Raw genomic sequence first — 14,905 nt, 5'->3', positions numbered from 1 at the left:
AAAGATAGAACCATTTCCAATTTGTGTGCAAATTTCATAATCTTAAAATACAGGAAACATGAAGAGAGCTACACAGAAAATAGACAAATCCACAATTCTAGTGGGAGACCTAAAATCACACCCCTTTGTAATTGGTAGAAGAAACAGAAATATATTCACTAAGAGTCTAAGAAATTTGACTATTGGACTTTCATAGAACACAGCAGTGACAACTCCAGAATTACATATGGAGTATTTACAAAGACAGCAAATCTCAAGAAATTTGTACAGTTTGAAATCAGAGAGTACATCCTCTGACCACAACAAAAGCCAGAAGCTGATAACAAAAAGATAACTTCAAAAGCCTCGTGTGTTTGGAAATTCAGAAGTATTTTTCTAAATAACCGATGGAAGAAGAAATCCTATGGAAATTATACTTTTATATTGTAACTGAATGAGGATGGAAACATCACATATTAAAAACTGCAGGGGTACCTAGCTGGCTGGGTTGGAAGAGCCTGCGACTCTTGATCTTGGAGTCATGAGTTCAAGCCCCACACTGGGTGTGAAGATGACTTAAAAATAAAATCTTGGGGCGCCTGGGTGGCTCAGTGGGTTAAAGCCTCTGCCTTCAGCTCAGGCTATGAGCTCAGGATCCTGGGATTCTGCCTACTTGTGATCTCTCTCTCTCTCTGTCAAATAAGTAAATAAAATCTTAAAAAAAAAATAAAATCTTTTTTTTTTAATTGCAGGACACAGCTAAAGCATGACTTAAAGGGAATTTATGGCTTTTAATGCTTATATTAGAAAAGCGAAAATGCTGAAAGTAGTAAGTGCCGATCTCAAGAAGCTGGAAAATGAACAGTAAAGTAAAACGAAGAAAACAGAAGGAAAGACAGAGGGAAATAAGAGCAGAAGGCAATGAAAACGATCAGCAAAACCAAAAATTATTTCTGTGAAAACACAAATCATACAGACAACCTCTGGTGAAATTTATCAAGAAAAAAAGAGAGAAGGCACAATTAACCAGTGTCAGGAACAAAAAGCCCGAGAGTCTGCAAATATTGAGAGAAAGAAAAGATAAAAGGTAATTATGAGTAATTTTATGACAATAGCTTAAAAATCTTAATGAACTGGGAAAATTCCTAGAAAAAAACATAACTTACCAAAACGGACTGAAGAGAAAACCTGAATGAGCATCCGTAGTCGTGGTAGCAATGAGTCTAACAACAGAACACTGAGGGTTCATAGCAGGGATCGACCTTAGCACTGAGCAGAGTCCGAGAGACCTCTGGCCATGTTAGGCATTAATGCTTTAATCTGTGTGTCATCAGGTCTGGGAAATCTGACACAACCACTTGGGGGGTTGGGAGTGGTGGCTTTGTACAAGCTGGTATGAAACATCTTGATATTCTAGCAACTTGATGCCCCCCCCCGATGTCCCGTGGTGCCAACCGAGCATCAGACCTCCACATAACCATTAGAAGAATTGAATCAATCATCAGTAATGTTCCCACAAAGAAAATTTCACCTTTGAGTTCTTTTTTTTTTTTTTAAGATTTTATTTATTTATTTGACAGACAGAGATCACAGAGATCTGCAGAGAGGCAGGCAGAGAGGGTGGGGGAAGCAGGTTTCCTGCTAAGTAGAGATCCTGATGCGGGGCTCGATCCCAGGACCCCGAGACCATGACCCAAGCCAAAGACAGAGGCTTTAACCCACTGAGCCACCCAGGCACTCCCACCTATGAGTTCTTTAAAGAAGAAATAATGCCAGTCTCACTCCAACTTTTCCGCATACCAGAAAAAGAGGGAATACTTCCCAATGCTTTGTAACAAGTACAGTGCAAAAAAATTATAGACCAATGTCTCTCGTGAATATAGACACAAAAATCCTTTTTTCTTTTTTTCTTTTCTTTTTTTAGATTTATTTGAAAGAGAGAGACATGGCAAAAGAGGGAACACAAGCAGGAAGCGTGGGAGAGGGAGAAGCAGGCTCCCGGCTGAGCAGGGAGCCCAATGTGGGGCTCTGTTTTAGGACCCCAGGATCATGACCTAAACCAGAGGCAGATGCTTAATGACTGAGCCACCCAGGCGCCCTAGATGGAAAAATCTTAAACAAAACATTAGCAAACCAAATCCGGCAGTATCGCAAAATGATACTGCCTTGTGAGAAAATTAGGTCTTGTTCAGAAATGCAAGGTTGGCTTAACGTTTGAAAATCAGTTGATGTAATTTTCCACCTTAAAAGTTAAAGGAGAAAGACATGATCATCTCCATAGATGCAGGAAGAGTTCAACGTCTGTTTGTTTTAAAATGTGTCGCAGACTACGAATACAAGGGAATTTCTTTATCCTGGTAAAGGTATCTGCAAAAAACCTATGGCAAATATCCTAGTTAATGGGGAAATATTGAAAGCATTCTCCTTGAAACTGATAGCAAAGCAAGGATGGTCACAATCCCCATTTCCATTAAACACTGTACCAGATATCCTAGACCTGTGTTTTCCGAAGTAGTAGCCACTAGTCACCTGTGACAAATGAGATCTTGAAATGTGACTAGTCGCAATTGAGATGTAAGAGCAAAATTCAGTACATACTAGATTTAAAGACTTAGTGGGCAAATAATACATTATATGTTAATAAAAATAAGTTTAAAAAAAAGACCTAATACAAAAAAAACTCTTAACATCATAAAATGTTTCATTAATAGTTTTATGTTGATTACATATTTTATAAATTAAGGTTATATGAAATATATTATAAAAATTAATTTCACCTGCTTCTTTTGATTATTTTAACATGGCTACTAGAAGATTTCACATTATGCGTGTGGCCGGCATATATGACTCACATTAGGTTTCTCCTGGACAATGCTGTCCTAGAAAGCAAGACAACAAAAAGAAAACAAAAGTAATAGGATTAGAAATAAACAAAACTGTCCTTATTTTCAGATTCTTTGTAGAAAATCAAAGAAATTCTTCAGATTATTTTTTCAAATTAATAAAAGAATTTAGCAAAATTGTTGGATTAAAAAAAACAGCATATAGGGGTGCCTGGGTGGCTCAGTTGATTTTCTGCCTTCAGCTCAGGTCATGATCCCGGGATCTTGGGATGGAGCCCCATGTCGGGCTCTCTGCTTCTCCCTCTCCCTCTGCCTGCTGCTTCACCTGCTTGTGCTCTATCAATCTGTGTCAAATAAATAAGCAAAATATTTTTTAAAAGATGAAGTACAGTAAGATATCATTTATAGCATAATAAAAATATGTTGGGGCGCCTGGGTGGCTCAGTTGGCTAAGCATCCGACTCTTAATCTCAGCTCAGGTCATGATCTAAGGGTCGTGAAATCAAACCCCATGTCTGGTTCCATGCTCAGTGCAGTGTCTGCGTGAGACTCTCTTTCTTGGGACACCTGGGTGGCTCAGTCGGTTAAGCATCTGCGTTTGGCCTAGGTCATGATCCTTGGGTCCTGGGATTGAGTCCCGCATCGGGCTCCTCCCTGAGCAGGGAGCCTGCTTCTCCCTCTGCCTGTCCTTCCCCTGCTTGCTCAGTCTCTCTCTCTCTGACAAATATGACAAATAAATAAATAAAATCTTAAATATAAATAAATAAACTTCTAAAAAAAAAAGATTCTCTCTCTCCCTCTCTCTCTGCTCCTCTTCCCACTCACTCACTCTCTCTTTCAAATAAATACTTTAAAAAAATATTTAAGTGGGGGCACCTGGGTGGCTCAGTGGGTTAAAGCCTCTGCCTTCAGCTCGGGTCGTGATCTCGGGGTTCTGGAATCGAGCCCTGCGTCGGGCTCTCAGCTCCACAGGGAGCCTGCTTCCTCCTCTCTCTCTCTCTGCCTGCCTCTCTGTCTACTGGTGATCTCTGTCTGTCAAATAAATAAATAAAATCTTAAAAAAAAATATTTAAGTACCTGGGAATAAACCGAATGAAAATACACAAGGTCCTTATGGAATAAAACTTTATATGCAGAGATGTTAAAGACTAGATAAAAATGGAGGGTTAACATAGAAAACAAACAGGTAGGGGCAACTGGCTGGCTCAGTCGGTGGAGCATGGGACTCTTGAACTCAGGGTTGTGAGTTTGAGCCTCATGCTGGGTGTAGAGATTATAAAATCTTTAACAAACAAACAAAGAGGTGGTTATCTGAGGGGAGGTGGGGGGGCGCTGGGGGAAATAGGTGAAGGGGATGAAAAGTACACTTATCACGATGAGCACTGAGTAAGGTATAGAATTGTGGAATCACCATAAGCTACACCCAACAATAACCCTAACATTGTATGTTAACTATACTAGAATTAAAACTTTTTTTTAAAATGGAGAGTTGAGCCATGTTCGTAGATTTAAAGACTCAGTAATGGAGCCATGTCAGTTCTCTCTAAATTGATCTATATAGAGTCACAGTAATCCTAATCAAAGTTATCCAATTTCTTGGAACTGGATAGGCTGTAGGTAACATTTATATGGAAGTGCAGAGTGCTGAGACTAGCCAGGGTACCCCTGAAGGAGAAGAAGGTAAGAGAAGGGAGACAGGAGAAGAAATTGTCCCCAGCAGACAGCAAGACATAACTCAACAAACAGATATGGAGGGAAGAAGGGAGAGAGATGGAGGCGGCTAGTCAGTGGGTATGAGCTTTTCAGTAGATGGCACTGAGATGATTAGTTGCTCATAGGAGAAAAAAAATGCAGTTAGGTCTTCTACATCACAGAAATGTATCCTATATGACTCTCACGCTTAATGAGAAAAGCAGAACTCTGAAACTTGCAGAGATGACATTTTACAATATCTTTTTTTTTTTTAAAGATTTTATTTATTTGACAGACAGAGATCACAAGTAGGCAGATAGGCAGGTGGGCGGGGGATGCAGGCTCTGCACTGAACAGAGAGTCCAACGCAGGGCTCGATCCCAGGACCCTGAGATCATGACCTGAGCCGAAGGCAGAGGCTTGAACCCACTGAGCCACCCAGGTGCCCCATTTTACAATATCTTTATTCATGTGAGGTAGGGAATAATTTCTTCCACGAGAAACAAAGAACACAAGTCACACCAGAAACAACACGTTAATGTTATAAACTTTACCAAAGACTATCTAGACAGTTAAAAAAGGAAGAAGTATTTAAAATACTCATTAGTTGACAAAGGAAAGTACGTGAGGACTTCCTATGAATCGAGAAGGAGGACAGACCAATTGGAACAGAAATACAGGAGTTGAGAAGAAGGGCAAGAGACTTGAACCCTCACTTCACCAAGAGGAACCATGAATGACCGATACCATGACAAGTCGCCCAACTTCTTAGGCAGTGCAAACACAAGCCCCCAGTGAGACGGACCACTTCACCCCCACCCAGTAAGCAGAAATTGAAAAGTCCTATAATGGCCGGTCCTGATGGGAGCGTAGAAACCACGTGGGCTCACACACCATTGGCGAGAATTACAGTGGGAATCAGGTTGGCACTCCTGGCTACATTTAAACCTGCCTGGAGTCTGTGAGCCAAGCAGTTTGTCTCCTAGGGACACGCCTCAGAGGCATGCCTGTACACGTGCACCCCAAAATCTGTTTTTAGATGTTCATAGCAACGGTGTTTGTGGAAACCCGAAACTGGAACCCGCCCGCCCCCAAATCCAGCAGGCTGAGCAAGTGAAGCCTGGAATATTCACACGCTGGGTTCTTATTCAGCATCAGGGCTGAAGGAAGGCAGCAATATGCATCGGCTTGGATGGGCCTTCCAAAATAATGTTTAATCGAAGAAATAAGAATGCAAACCATATGGTACCATTTATATACAGCTCGAAACCAGGCAAAACTAATACTGTTTTGTGTAGGGCTTCACGCATTGATGGTAAAACCAATGGAAAAAGAAGAAATTCTTTTTTTTTTTTTAAGATTTTATTTATTTATTTGACAGATAGCGATCACAAGTAGGCAGAGAGGCAGGCAGAGAGAGAGGAGGAAGCAGGCTCCCTGCTGAGCAGAGAGCCCGATGCGGAGCTCGATCCCAGGACCCTGAGATCATGACCTGAGCCAAAGGCAGAGGCTTTAACCCACTGAGCCACCTAGGCACCCAGGAAATGAGGAAATTCTTATTGAAGATATCAAAATAATGATTCCCCCTTGGGGAGCCAGGAAAGTATGAACCCAGAGGAACACATAGTCCTGATGATGGACCCTTTCTTGATCTGGCAGTTGTTTATGTGGGTGTCTGCTTTATTATTATTCTTTGAATGTCCATATGTTTTATAGACCCTTACATGTATTATGTGTCACAATCCAAAAATTCTATTAAATTTAAGAGAAATGTTTCCGGAGCTGTAGTTAGGGGGCCATGCTCTACAGGGCATGGTAGGCTATGTTGAGGAGTTTTGTCTTTATCCTAAAAGTACCAGATAGTTTAAGGGGAAATTACAGCTGAAAGAGAAGTACTAAGAGTAATAGAGGAGGTCCTGGGTGGCTCAGTCGGTTAAGCATCTGCCTTTGGCTCAGGTCATGATCTCTAGGTCCTGAGATGGAGCCCCCAGGCCCCACGGGGGCTCTCTGTTCTGTAGGGAATCTGTTTCTCCCTCTGCCCCTCACCCCTGCTTTTGCTCTCTTTCTCTCTCTCAAATAAAATAAAATAAAATACTCAACCCAGGATGTTTGGGTTGAAAGCTTCCCAGAGAGATTTTAGGAGATATCCCATGAGCAAAACAAGAAAAAAAAAAATATTTTGAGAAAGGAGCCATCAGAATATAAGAACAAATTCTTGGATGTTTAAAAACATCGTTGAAATTTTCAAAACTAACAAAGAACTAGTGGATCCTAGGACATGGCACAAAGATGTAAAACATGAAAACAAAAAGCAAGAGGTATAAAGGGTCTATCTAGGTCCAACATCTGCTATCAGATGTTTCAGAAAAAGAAAGTAGGAGGCTAACAGGGAGGAAATGGCCAAATAGAAAAGAATTTTCCAGCGCCAAACAGAGATAGCATTACCAAATTGAAAAGCTTGTCAACGGATGAGAAGGATGAGAAGGATTTTTTTTTTTTTAAAGTAGGTTTCATGACCAGGATGGAGCCCAAGGTGGGCTTGAACTCACGACCCTGATGAGATCAAGACCTGAGCTGAGATCAGGAGTCAGACTTAATTGACTGAGTCACGCAGATGCCCCCACAATTTTTAAAAGGCGCCTATCCACACTAAGAAATGTCTGAACATTAGGATTTTAAAAATTAAAAACTTTCTGTTTGAAAGAAAATCATGGGGGTGCCTGGGTGGCTTGGTTGAGCATCCAGCTCTTGATTTCGGCTCAGGTCATGGTCTCAGAGTTGTGAGATGGAGCCCCATGTCAGGCTCTGAGCCGGGTGTGGAGCCTATTTGGGATTCTCTCCCACTCCATTTTTCCCTTTCCCCTCCCCCGCCCCTCGCTCTGTCTGTCTTTCTAAAAAGTAAAATAAAATAAAACAAAATCACAAAGAAAGGAGTATCAATCAGTCTGACATGACCGGTAACAGAGGCCAGAAGACAGCAGAGAAAGAAATTCAAATTCTAAGGGAAAATTACTTTGAACCAAAAATTATATACCTTCTGGGTCAGTTAAAAATGGTCTATGTAACAGAAAATATGACTGACGCACCTGAAATGAACAGAAGGTCATTTTTGTTGGGCTGGCAGGAAGGGCTACCAAAGATGGCGAAAGTTCCCGCCACAAGACCTGAGCTCTGACAGGAGAACAAAGGCCCAAGCAGGAATCTGAGACCCCCGCCCCGGGCTCCTGTGGACCAATGGGATCTCGATGAGCAGGCAGGATATCCAAATAAGGGAAACTTGCCAAAAGACCCCTGAGCTTTCCCCAAGACCCCTTAAAAGCCCCCTCCTCCCTGCCTTGGGCACGACTTCCGCCACTCTGCTTTCCAGAGTCGCAGAACCTCGCCCGAGGGTGCCCACCTCCTCCCGGCGCAACTTTCCTGGCTCCCCTTCTCCTGAGCCCTGAAACTTCGCCAGAGAGTGTTTTTTTTTTTTTTTTTTTTTTTTTTTTTTTTTAACAGGATTTATTTTTTTTTTTTTAAAGATTTTATTTATTTATTTGACAGAGAGAAATCACAAGTAGATGGAGAGGCAAGCAGAGAGAGAGAGAGAGGGAAGCAGGCTCCCTGCCGAGCAGAGAGCCCGATGCGGGACTCGATCCCAGGACGCTGAGATCATGACCTGAGCTGAAGGCAGCGGTTCAACCCACTGAGCCACCCAGGCGCCCTCGCCGGAGAGTGTTTTTAATAAATCTTGCCTTGCACCCACTTTGCCTGGTGTTGTGTTTATCTCGCCGGAAAAAAGAAAAAACTTTACAATTTTCTCATCTAAGAAGACATGTAGGAAGTAGTGCCTGCTTACTCCATAGATCAGAGACATCAGGTCAAGCCTCTCTGTGATTCCACAGACCTCTACCTTGTGTTTATTGACACATGGTCACAAGATAGCCGCTACAGCTCCAGACATCACATCTTCCTCTCAAGAAGGAGGAGAAAGGTTGGTGCCACAAGCTTATGGTCCCTTTTACCCTGATTTTATCAGGAAAACAAAGCTTACCCAGGAAACCCAAAAAAACTTCTGCTTATAGTTCAGTTGCCAGAAGTGTGTCGCATAGCTCATCCTGGCTGCCAAAGAGCCCAAGGAAGCAGGTAGTTAGCCAAATTACATTTCTGCCCCATACTGGGAAAGGGGTTCTGTGAGCAAGAAATAAGTGAGGGAATAGATATCCAATAGGCAACTAGAAGATTAGCCTCAATAGCCAAATTCAACTATGAGGGCTCAATAAAGACATTTTTCTGACATGAAAGAGCTCTGAAAACCTGCCTCCTGAACATCCCTCATTAGGAAGTTCTTTCAGAATCTACATCAGGGAGAATGGCAGTGGATCAGGATAAACAATGCTAGCTATCAGGGCGCCTGGGTGGCTCAGTCAGTTAAGCATCTGCCTTCAGCTTGGGTCAGGATCCCAGGGTCCTGGGATTGAGCCCCCCTATTGGGGTCCCTGCTCAGTGGGGAGCCTGCTTCTTCCTCTCCCTCTGCCTCCTCCCCCATGCTTGTTCTCTCTCTCTCTCTCTGTCAAATAAGCAAATAAAATCTAAAAAAAAAAAAAAATGCTAGCTCTTAGACCAAATACACACACACACACACAGTCTCAGTAGTTAAATACTTGAAGAGTTAATCTCTTGACCACCTTAGAATCCAGTGTAGGTTAATGGGGCTGGGGTTGTGGGGAGGGGAGGCTGCTCCACACAGTCATTCAGGACTCAGACTTCTGTCTGGCTGTTCCACCATCCCCTGGAGCCTCAGAGTCCTCCATGGGAACATGTAGTTGTTGCACAAAGGGAAAGCATGTCACTTCCATGGAAATAACACACCTTCCAGGCACATTTCATTGGCAAGAACTAGACATGGTGCAAAGAATTGATGCAAGGGATTGAGTCATCTCTCATGGCACCAAGGGAGCAGAGGAGCTTATGGACTTTGGTGAGCACCTGTCAGTACAAGAGGTCAAAATCAAATCAGAGAGAAGTGTAAGAAATCAGAAACAAAGGGATTTATCCAGGAGTCCAGTGGAAGGGTACCAGTGGCGGCATGTCTAGGAAGCAATTTTCAGGTCTCTGGGGCATCTGCTTGGAGCAGAATCACTGGGTTGTAAATGGCAACTTTTAGAGAAACTATCAAACTGTTTTCTACACGGGCTGGACTATTTTATATTCCATTAACACTGTGGGAGAGTTCCCGGTTGCTCCACACCCTTGCCAACACTTGATATGGTAAGTTTTTCCCATTTTAACTATTTATTGTATTGTGCTGATAGAGTATAGAAAACTTGCCTTTCTCTAACAACTAATGATATTGAGCATCTTTTTGCTTCTTTATTTGTCATTCTATATGCTCTTTGGTAAAGTGTGTTTTTAAATCTTTTGCCCATTTCAAAAGGCAGGTTGTCGTATTTCTGAGTTTCAAGAATTTGTTCATTTATTTATACATTTCAAGTCCTTTATCAAATAAATGTCTTGCAAATATTTTCTCCCAGATTGGGGCTTGTCTTTTAATTTCTGTGTCTTTCCAAGAATGAAAGCTCTTACTTTTAGGTATATGATCCATTATGAGTTAATTTTTGTATACGATGTGAGGTGAGGATTCAGGCTCATTTTGTTTTTCCATATGGTTATCCAACTTATCAATTCCCCTCCCCAAAAAAGGCTGATTGAATTTTTATTGAGATTATGTTGAGTCCATGGCTCAATTTTGAAATGACTGACAGCTTAACAATATTGAATTTTCCAGCTCATGAAAATATTATAACTCTTTGTTTAACAATAGTTAATATTTAGTTCTTGTTTAATTTCTTTCAACAATGTTGACATTCTGAGCAATGTTCTGTAGTTCTGGCTGTATTATTGCTAGATGGTCATGTCAGAGTTATCCCTAAGTGTTTCTTTGCTGCATTATGTGGCATTTTTAAATGTCACTTTCCAATTGTTCATAACCAGTATACAGAACTAAATTTAACCTTGTATCCTACAAAAAGTGCCATACTCACTTATTAGTTTTATTATATTTTATAAATTTCACTCAGTTTCCTACATCGAAGATCACGTCTGAGACTAAAGGCAATTTTCCTTCATTTCCAGTCTGAATGCCTTTGTTTTTCTTCCCTTATTGCACTGGCTACGACCTCTAGTATGATGTCGACTGGAAGTATGGAGGGCAGACATCTTTGTCTTTTTCCTGATCTTAAGGAAAAAGCACTCAGAGTTTTACCAGTATTAATGACATCTGTTATAGGGTTGTTTTTTGTTTTGTTTTTGTAGACACACTTTATTAGATTGAGAGAGTTTCCTTCTATTCCTAATTTGCTGAGAGTTTTCATTATAACTGTGTTGATTTTATCAGATGCCTTTTCTGCATCTATTGAGATAATCATATGGTTTTTCTTATCAAGTTAACTACTATGGTGAACTAACATATGATTTTTAAGATCATTAATAAAGTTAGTCATACTGTCTACAGTTTGCATTTTAAATATAAAAATGCAGATTCTCAGCCCCCAAAAGGGTGTCTCAGACCCTCCGTCTGGCTCAGCTCCCACCCAATTTTCAATTCCTTCCTCTTCTCCCAAGCGCTGTGGTCACTACCTACCACCACCTTCTTTCCCAGATCAAGCCACCAGCACCCCTCACCTTGGACCCTGCTGCCTCTTCCATCCGGCACTTACAGCCGGCGCATCATTTCCTACGAACCACTTATAAGACTGTGATTCCAAATAAGCAATATGGATTTGGTCTTTTTCCCATCTCCGGCACAGCACTTCTAAAACCCTTGGAATTTCCTAAATGATAAGAGCAATAAAGTTGTCTTGATATTTCTAAGGAGCCCCTTTCAACTGCATCTGAGTTTATGTTCATGAAGTGACTTTGGGGAAACAACTAAGGATGGGGGCTGGTTGCCAGAGGAACTTGCCAGGTGATTACAGGGTTCAAGCTTTCAGCCCCAACCCCTTGAATTCCGGCGGGGTGGAGGGAGTGGGGCTGGACGTTGAATTGTTGAATCAGTAGCCAATGGCCAGTGACTTAATCAGTTGTGCGTATGTAATAAAGCCTCCATAAAAAACCAAAAGGATGAGGTTCAAAGAGCTTCCGGATTGGTTTATACCTGGAGGTCTCAGGAAAGTGGTGTGCTTAGAGAGCATAAAAGCTCCACACCCAGGGTTAAGCATCTGCCTCTAGCTCAGGTCATGGTCTGAGGGTCCCGGGATGGAGATCTGCATCGGGCTCCCTGTTCGGTGGAAGGCCTGCTTCTCCCTCTCCCACTGCTTGTGTTCCCTCTTTCACTATGTCTCCCTCTATCAAACAAATAAATAAAATCTTAAAAAAATTTTTTTTAACTTTAAAAAACTGCACACCCTTTCTCCAAATCTTGCTCTGTGCATCTCTTCCATCTGGCTGTTGCTGAGCTGTATTCTTTTACAACAAACCAGTAATCTAGTGAGGAAACTACTTTCTGTAGTTCTGAGAGCTGCTCTAGCAAATTAATCGAACCCGAGGAAGATGTCATGAGAACCTCCCACTTACAGCAGGTCAATTGGTCGGAAGCACAGGTGTGAAACTTGGACTTGGGATTGGCATCTGAAGTGGGGTATGGTGTGGGGGAGACTTGTAGGACTGAGGGACCCTTAACATGTGGGATCCAACACTATCTCCAGGTAGACAGAAACAGAATTGAGTTAATTGCTTGGTGGTGTTGGGAAACACAATGGACCACGCTTCAGTGGCTCTCAGCTCAGGACCTCCATACTTTTCCAATGCAGGTTCCTTCCTTGGCATTCCCCACACACCCTCCTGTGATCACCATGGACCTCTACCTCTACCAGCCGCTGTTGTGTCCATCCTTGAAAATGAAGCTCAAGGGTGCCTGGGTGGCTCAGGTCATGATCTCAGCTGCTGCCTGCGGCTCAGGTCATGATCTCAGGGTCCTGGGATTGAGTCCCGCATCATCGGGCTCTCTGCTCAGCAGGGAGCCTGCTTCCTCCTCTCTCTCTCTGCCTGCCTCTCTGCCTACTTGTGATCTCTCTGTCAAAATAAATAAATAAAATCTTAAAAAAAAAAAAAAAGAAAGAAAAAAAGAAAATGAAGCTCAAACATCCCTTCCTCCATCCCAGGCTACCCTTCTCCCTGACCCCCAGCAACACCCCTGGGCTTCCCCCAATCACAGCCCTGATCCCCATCAGGCTGCTCCAGGACAGGGAACACGTCGGATTCATCTCACCATCCTCCGCTCTGCCTAGAGCGAGGCACAAGATAGGGAGTTAGTGTTTGTTGAGTGAGCGAATGAATGCTCAGTGATAAGCTGGCTTAAGCAATGCATGGGGAAGAGGGCAGAAGACGACGGATTACACAAGAGGGCCTGGGAGGGCTGTTAAAGGGCCAGCTTCAGCTGAAAAACTGATTGCCGAGAGATGGCTACAGGATGTCCAAGGTGCCTTTTCAGAGCTCTCCTCCTGAGCTCAGGGGGACAGTGGGATGCACTGTGACCACCAGGTGGCGCCAGGCTCCCAGGCGTCCTGCTACCCAGGCTTTGCTCCCCAACTTCCCTCAAGGGATAGAACCCCAAAGAGGGCAGAGCCAGAACCTGCAGGACCCCAGCAGCAACAGAAGAGGGTCCCCTACGCAGGTCCTGGGTGTCACTTCAGATCCTCAGGGTGTCTTACCCCATTTCCTTTTCTGCCCCAGAGATTCCACCACTGGAGATGGGATGCCTGCTCTTGGCTACAAAACCCCTCAGGGAGGATGGGGGTGATGAGTGTGTCACAAGGAAAATGGAAGAGAACAGGACTTGGGTCCAGAAGACCAGAGCTCCAGTCCCCATCCTGACATTTCCTGGCTGTGTGACGTGGGTACTCAGAGGCTCCGTCTCACCATGTACCGGAACGTTCTGACCGCTTCACACTTAATACTCAGTTAATCCCTCCACCACCCTAAGATGTAGAAACCACCATTAGCCCCATTTTACAGGTGAGGAAACTGAGGCACGGAGAAGGTAAGGAGCTAACTAAAGGCGACACAGCTAGGCTGTGGGTCCTGCCCCACCCCCCCACCCCCCTCCCCCGCCAGCCCCTGCTAGGGAGGGATTAGACATGGATGGTCGGGCTGGGAGGGGAGAAGAGGGTGGGACCGAGACCCCAAGAATGACCCAGAAGGTCCAGGGTGGCAGGGGAAGCCAAGCCGACCGAGGAGAAGTCAGTAGAGAGAGGCTCTTGGAGCCAAGCAGGAGGGAGATACAAGCGGCGCTGAAGGCCCTTGGGAGATGTGGCCGTTTCCAGAGTGATGGCTACAGCAGGGGGGTGAGGGAGCAGACGGAGAGGCAGCATGGGGACAAGAGGGAGGGGGGAGAAGGATGGCGGAGCTCGGTCAAGGGGCTTGTCAGTTTGTTTTAGGGCAGACACTGAGGATGCACTGCTGGGGGAGAACCAGCAGAGAGGTGAGGACTGCTGGAAGGGCAGCTGATGGTTCTGGAAGGAGAAGGCAGGAGGGAGGAAAACCAGGAACTTCCACAGTGTCATGTCCTTGGGTCCCCTCAGGCATCCCCTCTCGTTCTGCAGAGGCGCACGTTGAAGTCTGGAGAGGGTAGAGGACTCGCAGAGAACCCAGGCCATGCCCTCCATCCTGGGACCTTGGCTCCCCGCAAAGCTCCTGCTGGGTGCCGAGCTCTGACCAGTCCAGGGAGGGAGACAACACAGCAGGACCCAATATCTGAGCCCTGAGACCAAGATCACTACCAGGAGACAGAAGCCAAGGGAGGTGGTTCCAGCCTCTGGGGCTGTGAGTTCCCTGCTTTCTCTCCCTCCTCCTCTGGCCGTTTCCACCTCTGTCCGGAGGGCCGGGGTGCGCCTAGGGGCCAGAAGCGGAGCTGTCCTGGGGACCGCCCTTTAGAAGGCTTCTTAGGATGACTCTCCGGATGCTGTTCTGCCCTTGCGGGTATGTAAACTCTCGGGGTCCTCCGGCACCCCAGAAGATGGGTGCTCTCACACTCCTCTTCGTAGAAGCAGGGAAACAGGTGCACGGACCAAGCATCTTGCCCAAGGCACTCTAGCTAGCGACTCTTGCGGCCAGAACCTAGCCGCCTGCGAGCATATTATGTCCTGTGTTGTGGAAACCCCTCGCCGTCAGGCTGTCAGAAGGGGCCTGAGGCCTGACGGTCCAGACTCAAGCACGAGGCCAGCTTGCTGCCTCCTCTGACAGAACCCTTCATGCCACAGACGAGGACACTGAGTCTCAGAGGGAGATAACTCAACAGAGTCCCCCCACCCCTTGTGTGGAGCAGAACCCAAACTGGACTCCAAGCCCATCGCCCCTTCCTCAGCCACTTCTGATCCCCCTTTGTCCCTTTCTGTCCTAGAAGGCCAGCCCGG

The sequence above is a fragment of the Mustela putorius genome, unplaced genomic scaffold, assembly GCF_011764305.1.
Source record: "Mustela putorius furo isolate JIRA1106 unplaced genomic scaffold, ASM1176430v1.1 tig00000738_pilon_pilon_pilon, whole genome shotgun sequence".
NCBI lineage: Eukaryota > Metazoa > Chordata > Mammalia > Carnivora > Mustelidae > Mustela > Mustela putorius.
The sequence above is the reverse complement of the archived record's forward strand: the minus strand, read 5'-3'. Positions refer to the sequence as shown.